The 18,576-nt window shown below is 33.1% G+C and overlaps 1 pseudogene; it reads right to left on the reverse strand.

The window, feature by feature from the left end:
* LOC132031994 (potassium transporter 5-like) overlaps positions 1-18,576 on the reverse strand; it is a 33,510-nt pseudogene that overhangs the window by 12,145 nt on the left and 2,789 nt on the right.

Here is an 18,576-nt window from a genome sequence, read left to right on the forward strand (position 1 = left end):
TGGCCAAGTCCCTAATGTAGTCACCGAGACCTTGTTATTGAGCTTGAATTGGTATCATGTTTTTGAACATAGTGCCAAATTCCATGATGATCACAAGCATAAATGAGAAAGCCAAGGGTAAAAACCACCTTCCGCGAATTTTGTCAGCTGAGCAGATAGATATGTAGATTCTATGGTAATGTAGACCGCAGAGAACAGGGCTATCCGCCATATGCTGATTTTCCATATAAGAAGCATTATTAATATCACCATATTTGTGGTTATTATCTCAGCAATAACCACACAAATACCATAGGCATTCCCCAAATTTTCGGTGGTTTTGAAGCAGAGAGTAACTACAACACATGCAACCATGAGGAAGTAATTGAGTTCAGGGATGTAAACTTGTCCCCCATGTTTTGCTGATGTGTGAACTACCTTCACTCTTGAGAAACAACCTAGGCTTTGTGCCTGAGCCACAATAGAAAAAGCTCCAGATATCATTGCTTGACTACCAATAATGGCTGCGACAACAGCCACTACAAAAGTTGGCCAGTAAAGTGGACCTGTAAGTAGCACAAACAAGACCAATTATATGTGGTGTTATAGATAATGAAAATATAAATGATTCTATGATTAGTTTATACATTTGTTCTGCATCCAACATAATTGTATTGTTCGGGCAGGAGGTCCGAAACTTTGGATGACCCATTGGGTTTTAACCCAAAAGGTGTCTCAACAGTAGAATCCAAAACGCGTGCTTATATAACATATATGTAGGATCTGCCAAAGCTAAGTTTTATGGCGAACCCCTTCCGCTGGCGATGAACTCGAGAAGGTTCATTAGAAAACTTGCCTTGGTTAAAAGTGTGACTTAAGGATCCAATGGTTGAGGTGCCTTTTGAGTTAAAGCACATGGGCACAACAACGCGAGGCTCCAAAGGTTGGGTAGAACAAACAATACCTTGACAGTTGGGTCTGGACTGTGACATTATCAATGCTTATTATTAAGTGTTGCTTGCAAGTGTACCTTTTACTTAATCCGATTGTGTATGTATTTTTTTTTAACATCATCAATATATACACCATAAAATGAACATAGTAATATTTATATCATCAAAGTGAGAAGATTAATGTGGTAACGGGTTTCCAGAATGAGAAGAGCAATACAGCATAAAAAAGAAAGGTATGTGGACTACTTTTTTTTTTTTTTTTGATCAAAAAAAAATACATGGACTACATTAATCATAGTACTGTACTCTCTGTTTCAAAAATTTATTGAGGGTCAAGTTTATTCAACTACATTTTCCCAAATAATTGGTGCAATTAGCATTACAAAAGTGTAAGTGTAATGAATTTATAAATTTGTCACATTTAATTAGGTAATATGATATATTTAAAATATATGCAGGTAGGAGACTTGCCTGGAACAGAGGCATAGAAAGCATTGCCCGCATTTTCGGGGAATTTAGAGAGGTAAGCAGCTTGCCCAATGTAAGCAGAGAGGATAGATGGAAATACGATGCAACTGAAGCTTATCTGCAGATATATATTAAACACACATGGTGAGTTCACTTAGATTGACAAAAGAAAATTAGAGAAAGCAAAGACAAATTAATCCTCAATATTTCTTGGCTATAAAATAGTACTATGAGGAGGTTTAAAGGTTTTCCTTAGAGCTTTTTCTTAATCAACCAATGGCATATAGATAATAGTGTCTTATTATTTGTGTAGTAATAAAAACATTGAGATCAAGTGTGATGAAGTGAATGAGATTCCTTCATCCTTAATTGGAGAAACCTTAGTTGGGAATGTTCCCCTTTCATGGTCCTGCGCAGCGTGAAATCAAATTAATCAAACCAACAAATTTCGGATACCAGATGCATGCAAGAAAAAGGAAAAAGAAGAAAGCAATTGTTATTTTGCGCTTTTTCTACACCTGATCAAACAACAACCATAGAAAAATTACATCCTTCTGATTCGATAACCAAAATTCACTGGTCCAACTAATTCAACTTCGCATCGTGTAAGACTTATTAAAGAGGAAGTACTCTTAACCAGACTCTTTTTTTGTTACTCAGTGTTGAGAATGTCAAAGACATGGAAGAAAATTAAGGAGACTTACTTGAACAGACCGCACACTGAAGTGACCCAAATCAACAAACATAGCTTCGGATCCTATATATAGTTTGAGAAACAATATTTCGAACATATACGAGAAAATTTAATTAAAGACGATTCTTTGATCCGAGATTTAAAGACAATTGTCGGTCCATGATTTAAACATTATAGGTTCGATCTCAAAATTTTCCACTTTATTTATTTGATTCGAAATCTATTGCTAATATCTAGTGAATTTTTAACATATACAGAATCCGAATCAAAGCTACCAGTTTCGGATGAACGCATAACATATACTCCTAGTATACTACATTAGCCCCTATTAACAAAGTAACATGTTATACTGTAAATAAAATTCTAACCTGTAATGCAGAGAATAACTCCACCAAGGGAAAGCCATCCTTTTTTACCATTTCTTTTGAAGTAGTCAATAATGTATTTGGGATAAAAGGCACGTAAGACGCCCACATCATGCTTGAACAAGTTGTAGAGGCCAGTGCCACTTATTAATAAAAACCAAACGCTCATGGCTGGTGCAAATGTATATCCCACTTTGTCTGTATCAAGACGTTGAACACAGAAGAGGGCCACCAGTATTGCAATAGAAATACACATAATTGCTTCTGCAAGGATCATTACCCAAAAAAAAGAAAAAGTTTTTGTATGGTTAAAAGAAATAATAGAAAAACACGAATTCATTAGCATCCTTTTAATTTCTGTAGAACTATGGCCTAAAGGCTTGATCCCACTTACGGCAGAGAGAACTGCATGCAAAAAAACATCAAATTAAATGAGGATGTAAGTAATTATATTTAATGTAAGTAATTATATTTACATTGATGAAGTAAATAATTTTGCATTATCAGTTTAATTTATCTTTGTTATAGTAGGCGTCTGTCTTAATTTTCAAGTTACTAGTTTTACTTATTATAGACAATTAGCTTATGAACTAAACGAGCTAATAGGACCACCTTTTTTACGTCCCCACATTACCCCATGACAACATGGAGGCGAGAAAAGGGATTTTTAACTATTATGGATGTTGTTTGTATTAGTAATAAGATGATGAGATTTTTTTTAACTATTATGAAATGTTGATTAAAATGAAATAGTAATAAGTGGTAAATCAACTAAGAGCCCGTTTGGCTTAGCTTATAACTTATAAGTTGCTGAAAACAATTTATAAGCTGTTTTCAGTTTTTTTGAGTGTTTGGTACTAAGCCTTTATAAGCTATTTTTGTCTTAAAATAAGCTCAAAAATAAGTTAGGATAGCCTAACTTATTATTTTTTATGTTTGTTTTAGAACTTATAAACCGTTTTTTTAATTTGCCCTAAACGGCCCTAAGTAGCCTAAAATACAGGCCTCCCACTAGGGGCCCTCTTATGCCAAATGAGAGAGAAATCCGATCCCTCTCCTTTTAGCAACAACGTGTAATAGAGTTAAGTCACTCAGTATTTATAGATTGACCTGTAATATGATACTAATATATGGTAATGACATAAATAATTTTTATAATGCTAATATGATTTAATTTCACTAATCATATACAATTACCTCTAATTATCTTTTAGGTATTGTAATAGTGTAAAAATTCAATAGGAACCTGAGATACAAGGAGTGAGGACTCCATCTCCAATGACCATAGATGTTCCAAGAATGGCAAGGAAGAAAAGAACAATTTTAGCAAAAATAGTCTTCTCCAATTTATGTCTGATCTTTTGGGCCCTTTTAAATGGACTGGATGGTATGTCCAAACCATAATGTGAAAGCTCCCTGTCCTCTGGCTCCTGATTTGGAATGAGACTCACTTTTGCATATCGACATATTAAGGAACACAATGCAAATGCTCCTCTTGTGTGCACAAAAGAAGCAAATAATTAAACAAAAGAAGCAAATAATTAAACATGTGGGGGCAAGGAGGAGATCAATACAAACAGTATTTTCTACATCTCATTTTATGTAATGTATTTGAAATCTCTTGACGATTAAAACATTCTTTTTTAATTTTGTTCCATTTAGTTTGGCATGTTTGGAAGTATGCGAATTTAAATTACTTAATTTTTCGTGTGAATTCAAACATAGATTTTTCAAGTTTTTGAAGACAAAATTTGTACATTTGAAAACTACATAAAAAAGTACTATTTATAAAGTCAAAATAGTTGATAATTCGAAAAATATTTAAGTAAATGTGGTCAAAGAAGAATTTCTTTGACTAAATAGTAAATGTGCCAAACAAAGTGAAACGGAAAAATAAGTTCTTGTGTGAACCCAGGCATATATTTTTCAAGTGTTATTTTTTTTAAGAAGAAACTTATATATTTAAAAATTACGTGAAAAATACTATTCATAAGTCTACATAATTAATAATGTAAAATATTTAAGAAAAATTGATTTTTCTTTAAGTAAAGGCAAAATAGTTTGACTCTCCAAAAAGCAATATTATTACATAAAATGGTATTTGAAAAACAATTAACTAGTACTCTTATTACTCACCATTGCCATTGTCGTTGGCCCATGACAGTGAAGACATATTTGGTCATAGGTACGACCGTACGAGAATTATTTATTTGTATATATGATGAGTGACAATACTCCCAAAATGCCATCCTTGTCTTCAATTTTATGAGTAAATGTACTTTGAAAAACATAGAGAGGAGAAGTCCCTATGTCTCCGTAGATAACTCCTACCGATTGAAATGCTAAACTCAATATTGTCTTCCAGTCAGCCTGCAATAAGTACCAAATTTTTTGATTTACACAGGGTGACAACGCAAATTTAGACTGATTTTTATAATAATCAGTATAAATTTAAAAAGTTATTACTTACTATATATTCATTATACCGTTTTTAAGATAGACAGTTACTTATAAGTTATAACCACATTTATAGCGACCTTATTGTATTGAATATTAATCTTGTTTTCACACGGTCAGTACTATATAAAAGTGAAGTATACATATTAATTGGGAGTTTAATTTTTTACGCCATCTAATTAAGAGGGCCTATAATCTCTAATTTTTTTCTCTACTATAAGCATGATTTACTAATATAAAAAATAATGTAAATAATTTTTATAAGAAGTCAAGATGTATCAACAAGGGGCACAACTACATTTAGGGTGTATTTGGCACGAAGGAAAATGTTTTTCTATTAAATGTAAGTATGCAAAAATAAATATGTTTTTTTTATGACAAGGAAACCGGTAGCCGCTATCCTTTGGGTGCGGACAGAGAAAATTCCGCTCCTGTGCAATAGCCCTCAAACGACACAGGAGAGATAACCCGCACTAGGCAAGCCCTGTGCGACAAGCTCGGACTTAAGTATGCAAAAGATATTTTGTCAAGAGTATTCATATGTGTAATCTAGGAAAATACTGTGGGGTGAGATGAGGGGGAGTGGGATGGTCAAGGATGTCGAGATAGGGGTTGGGGTGTCGTTGGGGTAGGTGGAAGGACCCCCTTAATCTTAGAATGATACTTATGAAATTTGTTTTTCCTAATTTTTTAAAAGAACTTTTTTCCTAAAAAAATCTTTTCAAAACATTTTTATCAACCTACATACCAAACATACCCTCAGAAATCAAAGGAATCTCTTCATTCTGAATTTTATATTTGTATAAACAAGCAAATGTCGTAAAACAAAATTTTTCTGATGAAGTGGTAAAGGTTGTTCATAGATTACAAGTAATTGGACTTTAGCTTTGACAATTGAAATTCTTGTAATTGTTTTTGAATCTTTTTACTAGAATATTTATGCCATCGATGTTGATCAACACAGGGTGTACATGGACCGGGTTGGTTCGGTTTTTTTAAACACCAAACTAAACCAATTGCATCGGATTTTTTTAATTTATACACCAAATCAAACCAATAAAATTCGGGTTTTTCAACCTCGGATTTTCTCGGGTTATTCAGTTTTCTCAGGTTTTTTCGGATTTTTTTTGGAATAGTCTTGATACAAGATATATAACTTTTACTTCAAATATTTCTTTAGTCCTAGTAAGATACAACTATATAATTAAGGTGTTTCATAAGAAAATAACACAAAATGTGAGAAGAGTGATGATGTTGTAATAAAATATTCAACAAAAGATAATAAAATCGGTTAAAATAAATATTGCTAATTAATAAGCCATAAAGAAAATGACCATAATCTAAAAATACTAAGTCATGCTAAAATAAGTACGGCTAATAAGTATTAATTGCATGACAAGAAAAAAAACTTAAGCTATGTATTTTCACTCTCTAAACCAATTATACAAAACTAAAGAATAAATATCCAACATTATTTTCATTCCTAGTGGTAAATTGAATTTCTTTTGTTAGTATTAGTATTGAGTTGGTTTTGGTGGATTTTATATGAGTTACTAATATCCATAAGATATAAAACTTATTGACATTTAAAATTCTAAGTTCAAGCTTGAATAATATGATAATAGATAAAAAACTACGAAAAAATTAAGAAATATTTATAAATTACATTACAAATAAATATTTTTATGTATAAAATATTTTAAAAATTGAATACATGTAATGTCGGGTTGGTTTGGTTCGGTTTGACCTTTTTTAGCTAAAACCAAACCAAACCAATTATGATCGGTTTTTTTTTTTTTCAACACCAAACCAAATCACTAATCGGGTTTTTTTCTCGGTTTGACTCGATTTATCGATTTGGTGCGGTTTGTCGGTTTACTTTGTACACCCCTAATCAACAATATAAAAATCAATTAGAATAACAGTATAAGGATCTTGGAATGTCACTTATGTACGGAAGAACTTGTTCTCCCAAACCTCCATACAAAACACAACCCTCGCCGAAGAAATTCAAATAAATCCCTCCAAATTAAGAAATAAGCAAATGTTATAAAACAAAATCTTTTCTAATGAAGTGGTAACTAAAGATGGCAATCTTAAAAACCAAAAAAAAAAAAAAAAAAAAAAAACGAAAGATGGCTAAAAAATTAGTTTACGCCACAAATTAAAGTTTCAACTCTCGAACTCAAATCTTTTTGAATCCCCTAATTAAAATTCTAACTCCATCACTAACACTAACTATATAAAAATCAATCAAAGTATTAGTATATATAAGCAGTGACGGATCTTAATTTTTAGTCAATATATTTGTCTTGGCATACGCTTTAAGAAGTAATTATAAAATAATAATTTACCATATCACCCTTTGAATATGATAAATTCAATATTTTGGGAAATGATTTTATTTAATAATCGTGCGGTAAATTTGAAACTGAGTGATGAATTTTGTCTTGATTTACTAAATTGGACAAGTAAAAGTGACGGTATTTGTGGCCTAAAGCTAACATTCGATGAGAGGCGTTAAACTACATAGTTGGATTCATATTTTCAAGTTGACATATATAAATACTATGAAGTAAAACTAATGTAAAAACATAAATTATTAGAGATAAAAATAACACTTCAAAATTTAGACTAAGAGAATTTGATTAAAAAAAGAAAATCAGTAATTTGATTCCAAAATATCTTTTGGCTGCTCAATAACTCCTCTTTGAAACAAAAAGAAAAAACATAAAAGAATGCAATATATTGTACAAAAGTAGTCTTAACCTATGATTTTTCGTAGAATCATATATATATATATATATATATATATATATATATATATATATATATATATATATATATATTAGATTGGAATTCATAAAAGCAAGAAAGATAGTATACGAGTGTATAAATGTTATATAAGAGATCGACATTCGGACAAGTCAAGAAAGAGCATAGTATAAAAACGTACTCCATCCGTTCACTTTTACTTGTCCACTGTGAATTTTGCATAAAAAAATGATAAATGAAGTGCATATTTTACCAAGATGCTCATATTAATTGGTATATAGTCTTAATGGACTTAAAAAATGATTTGAAATGAGTAATTAATGATAATGGTATAACATCAAAAATAAATTATTTTTATCTAAATAAGCGAAAGTGGACAAGTAAAAATGAAAATCTATTTTTGATATTCATTTTAAAAATTATGCTTTTCTACTTACAAGTACTCATTATTTTCCAAAAAAAAATAATAATTAATTAATTAACCTATTGTTGGCAAAAAAGATGGGGACACACAAATATGGTGGGGGCCTAAAGCTCAAGCTTTAGTTGCTTGACCCTAAGGCTGGCTCTGTTTTTAATAAAGTGGATAAATAAAAATGGATAAAGGAAGTGCTATATTTTGTACTACTTGACAACAATTATGATAATCTCTAACATACCCATCCTTATTTTATTTGAAGATCTAGCATTTAACACGAGTTAAAGCATATGCAAAGTATCCAAACTGCTCTTAATTACTATCAATAATTAAATGAGTGGTGTGAGTGTTGCACGCTTTATCTCTCCCACTAAAAGAATGAATTCGTATATCAAAATGAGTCTAAAGAAGTCAAAGTCTGGAAGCTAAAATGCATTTTATTCAACCAAAAAGGGATAAAAAAGAGGTTGCAAAAAATGGGAGTTATAGAAACGGGTATGTCGCACACCTGTAAAAACTTATCCACATAGGGTGTTTACAACAAACCAAAGCAATTTACTATAGTTAAGTGCTTTAATGAAGAACTTTGGTTAAGTGATAATTGTGTATATTCATACACATCACATACATTCATAGGTTTGGTATAAAACCAACGTCTTGAGTTAGTATTAGGACAAAGAGAATGTAAAATATCAAAATTTGCCTTCCTATCAATAATTAAATGAGTGGTGTGTGTGAACATTGCACGCTTTATTTCTCCCATTAGAAGAATGAATTCTTATATCAAATGACTCCGGATAAATCATGTCATTAATTAAATTTTTAATTAATTTCCAAATTAAAAAAAAGTAGTATCAATTTAATTTTTATCACCGTTTTAGAATATCTTGCAAAAATAAGCAGCTTTTTTTTTTTTTTTTATAGGCAAGATCATTGACCTTTTCACCCTTCCACTTTCCCGTTTCTTTTCCAACCTTTTTTATTTTTACAACTTTGCTTTCTCCAGTGTTGGATGAGAGCGATTGTTTGTTCAACTATAAATCAAATTTTCAAAAATTATACTCTGTTTCAATTTATGTGAATCTATTACTATTTGGAGGTTCCAGGTGGTTCTTTGTGACGCGTTTTTACATTTTTCTTAATTATTTGAATTATAAATTATCATGACTTATAGTACTTTTTATGTAATTTCTAAATATATATAAATTTTATTCTTACAAATTTGTAAAATCTATATCAAAATTTACGATCAAAGTTATAAAGTTTGACCATCATGTCCGAAAAAATTCACATAAATTGAAACGGAAAAGTACTCAAAACAAGTTGTCTAACTGTAGAAAACTGTTTGATTTCATCAAAAAGATTGTAGTGTCGAACAACTTGGAACTTGGAGTAGAGGGAAGAGAGGGAATATATAATACATTTCCAAACAAATCTTAAAGAGTACAGTTACATCACACAAAGTGAAAGCTTCCACACATTAAAGAACAAAAAAGAAAAAGATATATAAACTGCGGAAATCATTGGTATATTTTGCACTTACTAATCAACTATTCCTGTCGTCTCAAATTATTTGTCATTTTTTTTGTTTTACATCTTTCTTTAAGAATATTAATTAGGATGTGTATTTGACTACTTATACCTTTATTTATGTCTAAATTATAATCTCTCTCCATTAAATGTTTACTCTATTAATGTTATCTTCTTAATAAAAAAATTCTACTAAGGATAAAATGAGAAAAAAATAATTAATTGTTCCTTGAACTTCTAAAACGACAAATAATTTGGGACAATTAATTTTTTATATACTTATAAATAATTTGAGGCGGGGGAAGAGTATATATTCTACGTACATAATATCGATATCTATCTAATGGTTCCAATTTTTCTTTCCAACCGTTCTCAAATATTAATTATTGCCAGCCTTTTCAAAATGAGAACAAAACCTTAATTACTGTTTGGTGCCTTTTCACTGTGGCTTTTCATTTTGGCTGGAGATAAAGAGAGAAGCATCTTTTGAAATGTGACACCATTAGGTAAACTAGAAAGTCAAGATATTTTCTTTTTTGATGCTGAAAAGAGATATGACTTCATTTTGGTATGTTTTTTGTTAGACATGACGTTTGACATTTCTGGTATGTTTATTTGCATACTTCATTTGTTTTGAAAGGTAATTATAATATATTGCCCCAAGAAAATAAGAGAGATATATTTATACGAGGATGCCACATAATTTTTCACAGATATAAACAATATAGCAAACAGTTGAATGTACTTTTCATTTTGTCTGCAGAAACTTCATACACTTGATTTGTTATCAATATTAATTACTGAAACACTACTCATAATCTTTTTTTTATTTTTTTTTATTGTTAGCATTCCTATGATGGAGAGCAAATCCCAAAAAATAGTACTCTTTAGAACATTAAATTGTATAGTGAAATGCATCAGCAAACAATGTGATTCATTACCCTATACATCGATTCATTTAGTCAATTCTATCCCCAGTTCAAACACTTTGTTTGTCCTATAATTTTCATCTGGGTGCTGCTGTTCTAATTTTCTGTTTAACTAAGTTGGGTTTATTAAGCACAACACATGTTGCTTTGTTTCATAGTTCGAACTGCTTATTGAGATCTAACCTAATAGTAGTTGCATTCGTTTGAGGAATGAAGAGAATAGTTGTAGAATTAAGAAACATATATTCACTATTAATCTGTTTTTTAAAACTACTTCTTCCTAAATGACATCCAAACCCGTGAATAATTCCTTCACAAGACACAAGGTCGAGTTATTTCAACTTTAATTATTTACATTTGTTTGAATAGCATTTGAGAACCGAACCAGTTATTTCACTCCTCTTATTTCCACAGTATTACCGGTCATCCAACCAGTCAAATGTAGTCCTATTCCGCATTTCTTTAGGTCAATTAATTATGTCTTATGTCCTCTTTTACACTAATGTCTACTTCCTGGTTATTAGCCATAGAGCTTTCTATTCAGTTCACTCGCTAAGGTATGATACATCCACGGAAACATACTCACCACACTCCCACCAACCACTGGGACTGTCACGTCCATCCGACTAAATGCAAAACTCTACCATTTACTAATTCACTCTTACACCAACACCTTCATAATGATCAACACCTCGCACGGTACAACACAATTATGGAGATGCACAATGCCATGTGACAACCGACAACACATAAATATGAGGATATGGAAGTATGAAATGCAATGCAATGCAAATGCGATGCGAAGACCAAATACACGCTGTACATACAAGCTAACTGATGTCATTGCTCAGTAGTCATGACTTGCAGGGGACCCATGGTGTTCATGTACCACTCGTTCCAGACTCACTCCTCGGACCCTAGTGACAATCAAGGCCACATCCTCACCCTTGGTCAAATATACCTTTTTATATATGTAAATATATTTAACCTTACATAATCTCCAATGCTCGATTATCAAGTAGTACCACATATTCATTCCAACTCGGCCATAAGCCGGGTAGTGCAACTGATGCTTACTCAGACTTCCTGCTCCATGCATTACCTCGTAACCACATGCAATATATGCAACAATACCAATGAATGAAAACAATGTCATGAAATATGCCCTTGATGGGCGTAGCACTATTATGTCTTCCTTCAATTCGCCCAATGCAATCCTCTTTATTAATAAGAATGAACAACCATATGAATATATGAACAACCATATGAATATTGCAATTTACTTGACAATAAATGCGGAGATCAATTATACCGAGGAATAATTACTCTAAACAACGGGATATCCCTTTTTAACCATGACAATTAATCACTTCCTAATCCGTAACACACAAACATCAACGAGTGTAGAACTTAGTACCCAATCATATACTCATTGTTATCCTAGTTACTAGATACACACAAAACTTCCATTACATTAAGAACTTACTCATCCAAGCTCTGTGTCCGGAGACCTAATCATGCATTCTCCCGTCAATTCTATACGTATATACGATTCATTAATCAAAGTCTAACTCAAGTAAACCGTAACCTACCTCGATGACGAACAATTATTCGAACTTCCATGAAGCATTCACCCTTCTAGCCTTTATCCGAAATCCGCGGGAGATGGTAATTGTAGGGAAGGGTATGAAGAATGTTAGATGAGCCTCTTTTTCTTAGTGTCAAGGGTTTTTCTTCAGGCAAAACTTAATAGCAGTTTTGGAAGGTCTTTTATTAAATAAGAGGGTGAAATATAAAATTGAGTATAGAAAAACATGTCCACTGGTCCGTGAAGTCATTGCGGCGGACGTCGGGTTCGCTATAGCGGGACCGCTGCGGCGGTACTCTGGCCGCTGTAGCGGACCAACTTCTGCCCGGGCCCATAATTTTTAACTCTTTCCGAAACTGATTTTTCCCACTATTAATCATTTAAACACCCCATGGGGCTTACCATTTAAGATCATAGGCCTAGATTGAGCACGGGTTTCACAAAGTATTAAATAACGACCGAGCGGGTCGTTACAAAAGGTGATTGACTGATTTGAGTTCCTCTTCACAAAGATCTATTACTTAACATGAAACTATTCCTCTGCAAATTATCTTGACAATGTCCCAATATTTCAGTGACTACAGCTTTAAAGCACAACAAAATCATGCCTTCTAAATATCTATTCATCTACACAATTTTCACAGAGTTAACCTACAACATTTTCGATTGAGAATTTATTAGAACACTACAATAAAAGAACATGTAACTGGAGATGCGCATACCATTACGTACTATGTATAACCACTTGAAAGATTAGGCATACATGCTAATGGTAAGTAATTTGACATTTTGCAATGCACCGCTGTCCATTATATTTCCACCATGGTTTTACACCCAAAGAATGGTCAAATCAAATGTTGTAACAAATGCTGGTTGTATACATATTAAAGCCATTACAATTTTCAAGAAAACAACAATTAATTCCACATAATTTGATTAACCTTAGAACGCCAAAATAACTAAAAACAGCTACAAACTAACTGAGTAAAAGATAATTAACTGAAAATTAGAACCCAACATTCAAACCAATATGAAATTCACATGAAAGGTCGATGTAATTACCTTACAAGACATAGAATTGGTTTAATCATCAAGTTTAAGTTACAGATACAAACTACCGATAAACTTATCAGAAATTAAGAAAACAAAGTCAAAGCGCAGAATTTCAGTCTGCAGAGATGAGGAGCTACAGTAAATCGTTACTCCATACCGTTCAAAGTCGGTCAATAAAATTGCAAACCTGAAAATATATAACTTGGTGCCAAAAGCCGACAAAGATTAAAGTCTATGAAACTATAAACGCATATGAACTCAGTTTCAATAAACTTATTATACCTTTCAATTCACAAACACTATGCTCAAAGGAAAGGGTTGACCAAATCTTTTGGTGATGGTCTTCCACTTCCCCCCCTAGTAGTTCCAATACAATCTGCAAACTAAATATGTGAGCATTCACAAGGCCAGAAATAAGAGCGAGTTACACAAAGTAAATAGAAGAGATAAGATGGATGTGAATGGTGTAGCAAGCGTCGAAGGAGGTGTTGAAACTTGAATACTTGATTAAGTGAGTAATTAGAAATCTAGAAATGTTGGGAGAAAAGTAGAGAGAGAGGGGCAAGAGTGTGCACTGGTTGTTCAGTTTGAGATTAAATGACACGTTTTTTCCATAATTCTACTGTCTAATTATTATTGGCTAGTACTTAGATGAAGAACATACTTATTGAGCTATATTTCAATTTTTAACTTAGTAAAGTTTCTCGAGTTTGAACCATAACAATAGCACAATTGATATGGACTTTATGTAATGTCAAATAAGCAAAATAAGTTGCATATAAATACCTCCTTAGTAATGCATCCTTCTCACTATATGGGATCCTAGTGACGGAAGGAACAGGCAAATCGGAGAAAGTTGTTGGCTCATCTATCGAGAACGACACAAGCAACGAATATTATTAGATAAGATTATAAATATTGCTGCACTTAATATGATACCAACTGAAATAATTTATAGCACACACAACAACAACAACGTTCCTACTGAATAAAACACATTTGAAATCCATAATATATCCTCCATTTATTTAAGTTACTGTCTCTCTCAAACATATATCACAGAAAAGGAGATGCCATTTTACACTTTTCCCATGTACGTGAAAAGACAAACAGTTACCAATCATACTTTAGATTAGGTACTTTAAACTCAACACCACAAATAGCATCCTACTTCAAGTAAGATGCTTTAAATTCAATACTACAAATTGTAAATTACAAAGATATCCAACTGTAAACGGAAGTAGTCGATACGATGGAACAAAAGGTTTGTTTTCCCCCCTTCTCTTATGCACTTTTAGCTGCAATTGCCTGCTTTGTAGGAGCAAAGATTAACATTCCTACTGCGGCAGATGAAATGACCTCCCATGTTTCATCAACTATGTATTCAAAGTTCAATAATGCTGATGAAAAACTTGAACTTTATACAATTCTTTAGTGCGCAGTAAAGTGAGATATCACTACCAATGTTTCCAACAAAATGAAGAAAGCATCTAAATTCATAAACATGGAAACATTAACTTTGGCGTAGAAAATTACCCTACAATAACAGGATAAAGGGCGTAGAAGTCCGTGAGAAAAAGAAGAATCTTTTTTGTGTCATCCTAGAACACCTGGCTTAGCTATTGCGCTCTCCAAACCAGCCATTTGTTCTGAATTCTTGTGATAACAGGCCTTGCGTATCTCCTCTGCAGACACCCAAAAAAAAAAAAAAAAAAAAAAAAAAAAACACCTCACAAGTTCTAAATGCACAGAAAATTCTGGACATAGATGTTTATTGCATATGCACATATTTGGAATTTGATACTAATAAGGATTCTTTGCTTATTAATAGCACAGTGACATCTCTAAATTACAACTGCAAATCATAATTACGGGAGCACCAAAATTCAATAACAATAATTTGATAACGATGAAGAATAACCTAGAAAAAAATAGATACAAGTATGCAATTACTAGCTGGAGTTCCAAAAGACTAAACAACAATTGCTATGAAATTGTAAGTCTGAAGAGAACTCAAAAACCCAAGGAAACAAAGGTAGCCGAAGATTTGCACAAAAACTGAAAGAGGTAATTGCATACTTCACTGAAAGTCCAAAGTAACTACAAAAATACAATTGAATGTTCTAGTTTAATGATACGGCTGTTGGAGTTAAGCCAGCTGGACCGAAGTGAGCATGGAGTGGCCACGTATTGAATAGCTCAAGAAATACAAATGACTAAAATACCCCTGCTAATTGAAGCAAGCATGTCTATCCTATTTCAAACTCATGCTTCTATATAGTTACGAGATAAACCCTAGATCGGGTAATGAATACAAAATGTGGAAAAGCAACAAAGTGGGACTAATTAATACCCTAGAGTAAGTTGTGTGCCCTTGAACTGTCTTTCCTCAAGCGGTATTGGGCAATTAGAATTGCCCTTCTTTGGGGTGGTCTTAAATTTTGCCTATATTTGAAATGTTTAAATTTTGCCCTTGAAATTTAACACCCATAGGTTCCGGGTTCGAACCCCGCGCGATCAAAATTTTAAAAAAAATTAAGAAGCGGTTTAAATTTGGCCTATGCCGCTGTGACGAGCGTATTTGTGAAGGAATTACAAAAGTTATGCGGACCGTATACTTATGCCTTGTGGGCGGACTTTGGCATAAGTATGCGGGTCGCATAACTTTGATAATTCCTTCACAAGTTATGCCGGATCCGGTAAAATTTGCCTATTAAAAGTATGCCCCCTATAACTTTGTGAAGGAATTATCAAAGTTATGCGGGTCCTAACGAAATAAATATTTGAGTGATAAGTCATAGCATGTTTTGTTACAGTTATCGAAGAAAGTGGTTCAAAATATTCATCATTCTTGTGGAAGCTTGCTAGGTGTATCACGTGGAGGACTAAAGTTTCGACATTGTGGGTAGCATTCGGGTGCTTTGACCATCTATAGCTAGCTTACTTACACGGGTATTGTCTTGGCTTTATCTAAGATTTACTTCTTGACGGGGAATAAACATGCTTTCTTGTCTTCAGGTGGAAATGGTACGAATCTTTGTCTGGAAATGCAATTCATGATGGGGGTTGTCCAATCGTGGCGGATGTGTTAATATTGTTAAGTTTGGATTACACATTTTATTTTAATTAGGATAGGCGTGTAGTTAAAAATTATGTGAAGAAGCTGACTTTTTCTTGAATACTTATGCCTTATGGGCGGACTTGGCATAAGTATCTCGGGTCCGTAACTTTGATAATTCTGCCAAAGTTATCTTTGGTGGGTGCTCACAAATGGGCAAACTTTTATGCGGACGGCGTAACTTTGTGAAGGAATTATCAAAGTTATGCCGGACCGCTCTTTGCCAAGTCGCCGCGTATAAGTATGTCGTCCGGCATAACTTTGGTAATTCCTTAACAAAAGTATGCCGGGTCCAAGATAGCGAAATTTAAACTACGCGCTTGCGAATTTTTTAAAATTTTAAGCTGGCGTGGGTTCGAACCTGGAACTATGGGTGTTAGAAAATAGAAGGGCAAATTTTAAAGATTTCAAATATGAGGCAAAAATTTAAAGACCACCCCAAAAGAGCGCACTCCGCGCAAAAAAAATGACGGCTATTTTGCGCGCTTCTTCTATGCGTTTTTCTATTGTAGAAGACAGGCGATACTATTAGAGTTTTGTGCCCTAGGAAATAAATTTAAATCATGGCAACAAAACTGGCAACGGATATTAAATCCATCGCTTAAATATAACTTTGTTGTTTAATAAAAAATATGTCGCTACATTAGCTATTTACATTTTTCTTACTTATTTAGCGACGAATCTACTATTCGATTGCTATTCTGTCATTAATTAGCTATAGAAAATGGTTTGTCGTAAAACATCCGTGGCTAGACGTCGCTTTTTTTGTAGTGTCTCTCTGTCAATCTCAATCTCCGATAAAGAACTCGGAGTCTCTCTATCACTCTCAATCTCGGCAAAGACCTCGTGGTCTCTCAATCACTCACCTCACCATGAGGACAACATAAGAGTAATATGGAAAGCATGCCTTGCATGATGTCAATCTCAACAATATCACCAATATACAATTACCAAGTCGAAGTCATGTTACTGTTCACGATTCAATTATCAATATTACACTTCCCTTTCATGTGATGAGTAAGCTAGTATATGACATAAATACAAGTAGGTGATAATCACAGAAAATAGCACATATGACGACAAGCCCACGTAACAGCTGACGGAACCAACCTAATTGGAATTCACCTCCACTTCATGCCCGAAAGGCCTATCATACAATCCCCATCACTTTCTACAACTTCATACGATTCTCTAATCAGAGTCTGACTAGAGTAAGCCATAATCTACCCCAATGTCGAGCGGGTGCCGCAAACAATCGAACCAATTGTTACACGTCGTAGTCTTGTACGTACGTGAAATCTACTAGGCATTAGTTGTTTAAGTGTAGACGTGGAGCATTTCCTAGGATATGGGAGATTGTATGAATTCTATCTCATGGTTACGAGGTTTAAGTTCATATAATAAGATATGGAAGACTGCTGTAATCAAGCAAATCAAGGAAAAATAAGTTTGCCGAAAATTTGAAAGAAAAAAAAAAGTTGGCAGAATCAAGGATAGAATTTTGGATCAACTTTGGAGGGGTATATCTTCATGCATATTAGGAGTTTTAAGGTGTTTCAAAATCCTAAAATGAAGTTCGTCGAGTCTAGTTTTCAACGCAACAACCGATGTCACGATAGGACATCGGAGTAGAGAATTATGGACGTTACAATTTTGTCGACGAATGAAAACGATCTTTGCTACGGTGATGCTACGATCTTTGCTACGATCTTTTCGCTGACTTTGAGCCACTAAAAGGTTAAAAAACCCCGTTTTCCATCAAAAACTTTTTTGAAAATTTCCAGAAAATTCAGCAACCTCTACGTTTATATCACATAAAAAGTGAGGATTTTGAGTAAAATTCAAGTTACGGCATATTAATCGAGGTCCTACAACGTGTAGTCTCGTTTATAATTTCATTTTGTGTTGGAGTTGGCTTGGAAACAAAATATTGAAGATCTTGCTACTTTAGTAAAGATAAGGTATGAATCATTGAATCTCTCTTTATCAACGTTGATTTAGGAATATTTACAAGAATAAGAGTGATAGTTTGTTGTGTTGATGTTGTTGGTTTATGGATTGAGGTTTGAAGAGAGTTTTGGATGAGAATATACATATTTATCTTGTAGAATATTGAGGATGTTGTTGGTATTGTTTGGGAGTTGTTTTGGTATTTGGAGGAAGTACATGATATAGGGAATCTTTAAAATTTTGTAACCCAAAAATTTTCTTAAAAATTAGTGCTTATGTTGATGGAAATAGATGAAAAA

Source organism: Lycium ferocissimum, chromosome 9 (assembly GCF_029784015.1).
Source record: "Lycium ferocissimum isolate CSIRO_LF1 chromosome 9, AGI_CSIRO_Lferr_CH_V1, whole genome shotgun sequence".
In the NCBI taxonomy this organism is placed as follows: Eukaryota; Viridiplantae; Streptophyta; class Magnoliopsida; order Solanales; family Solanaceae; genus Lycium; species Lycium ferocissimum.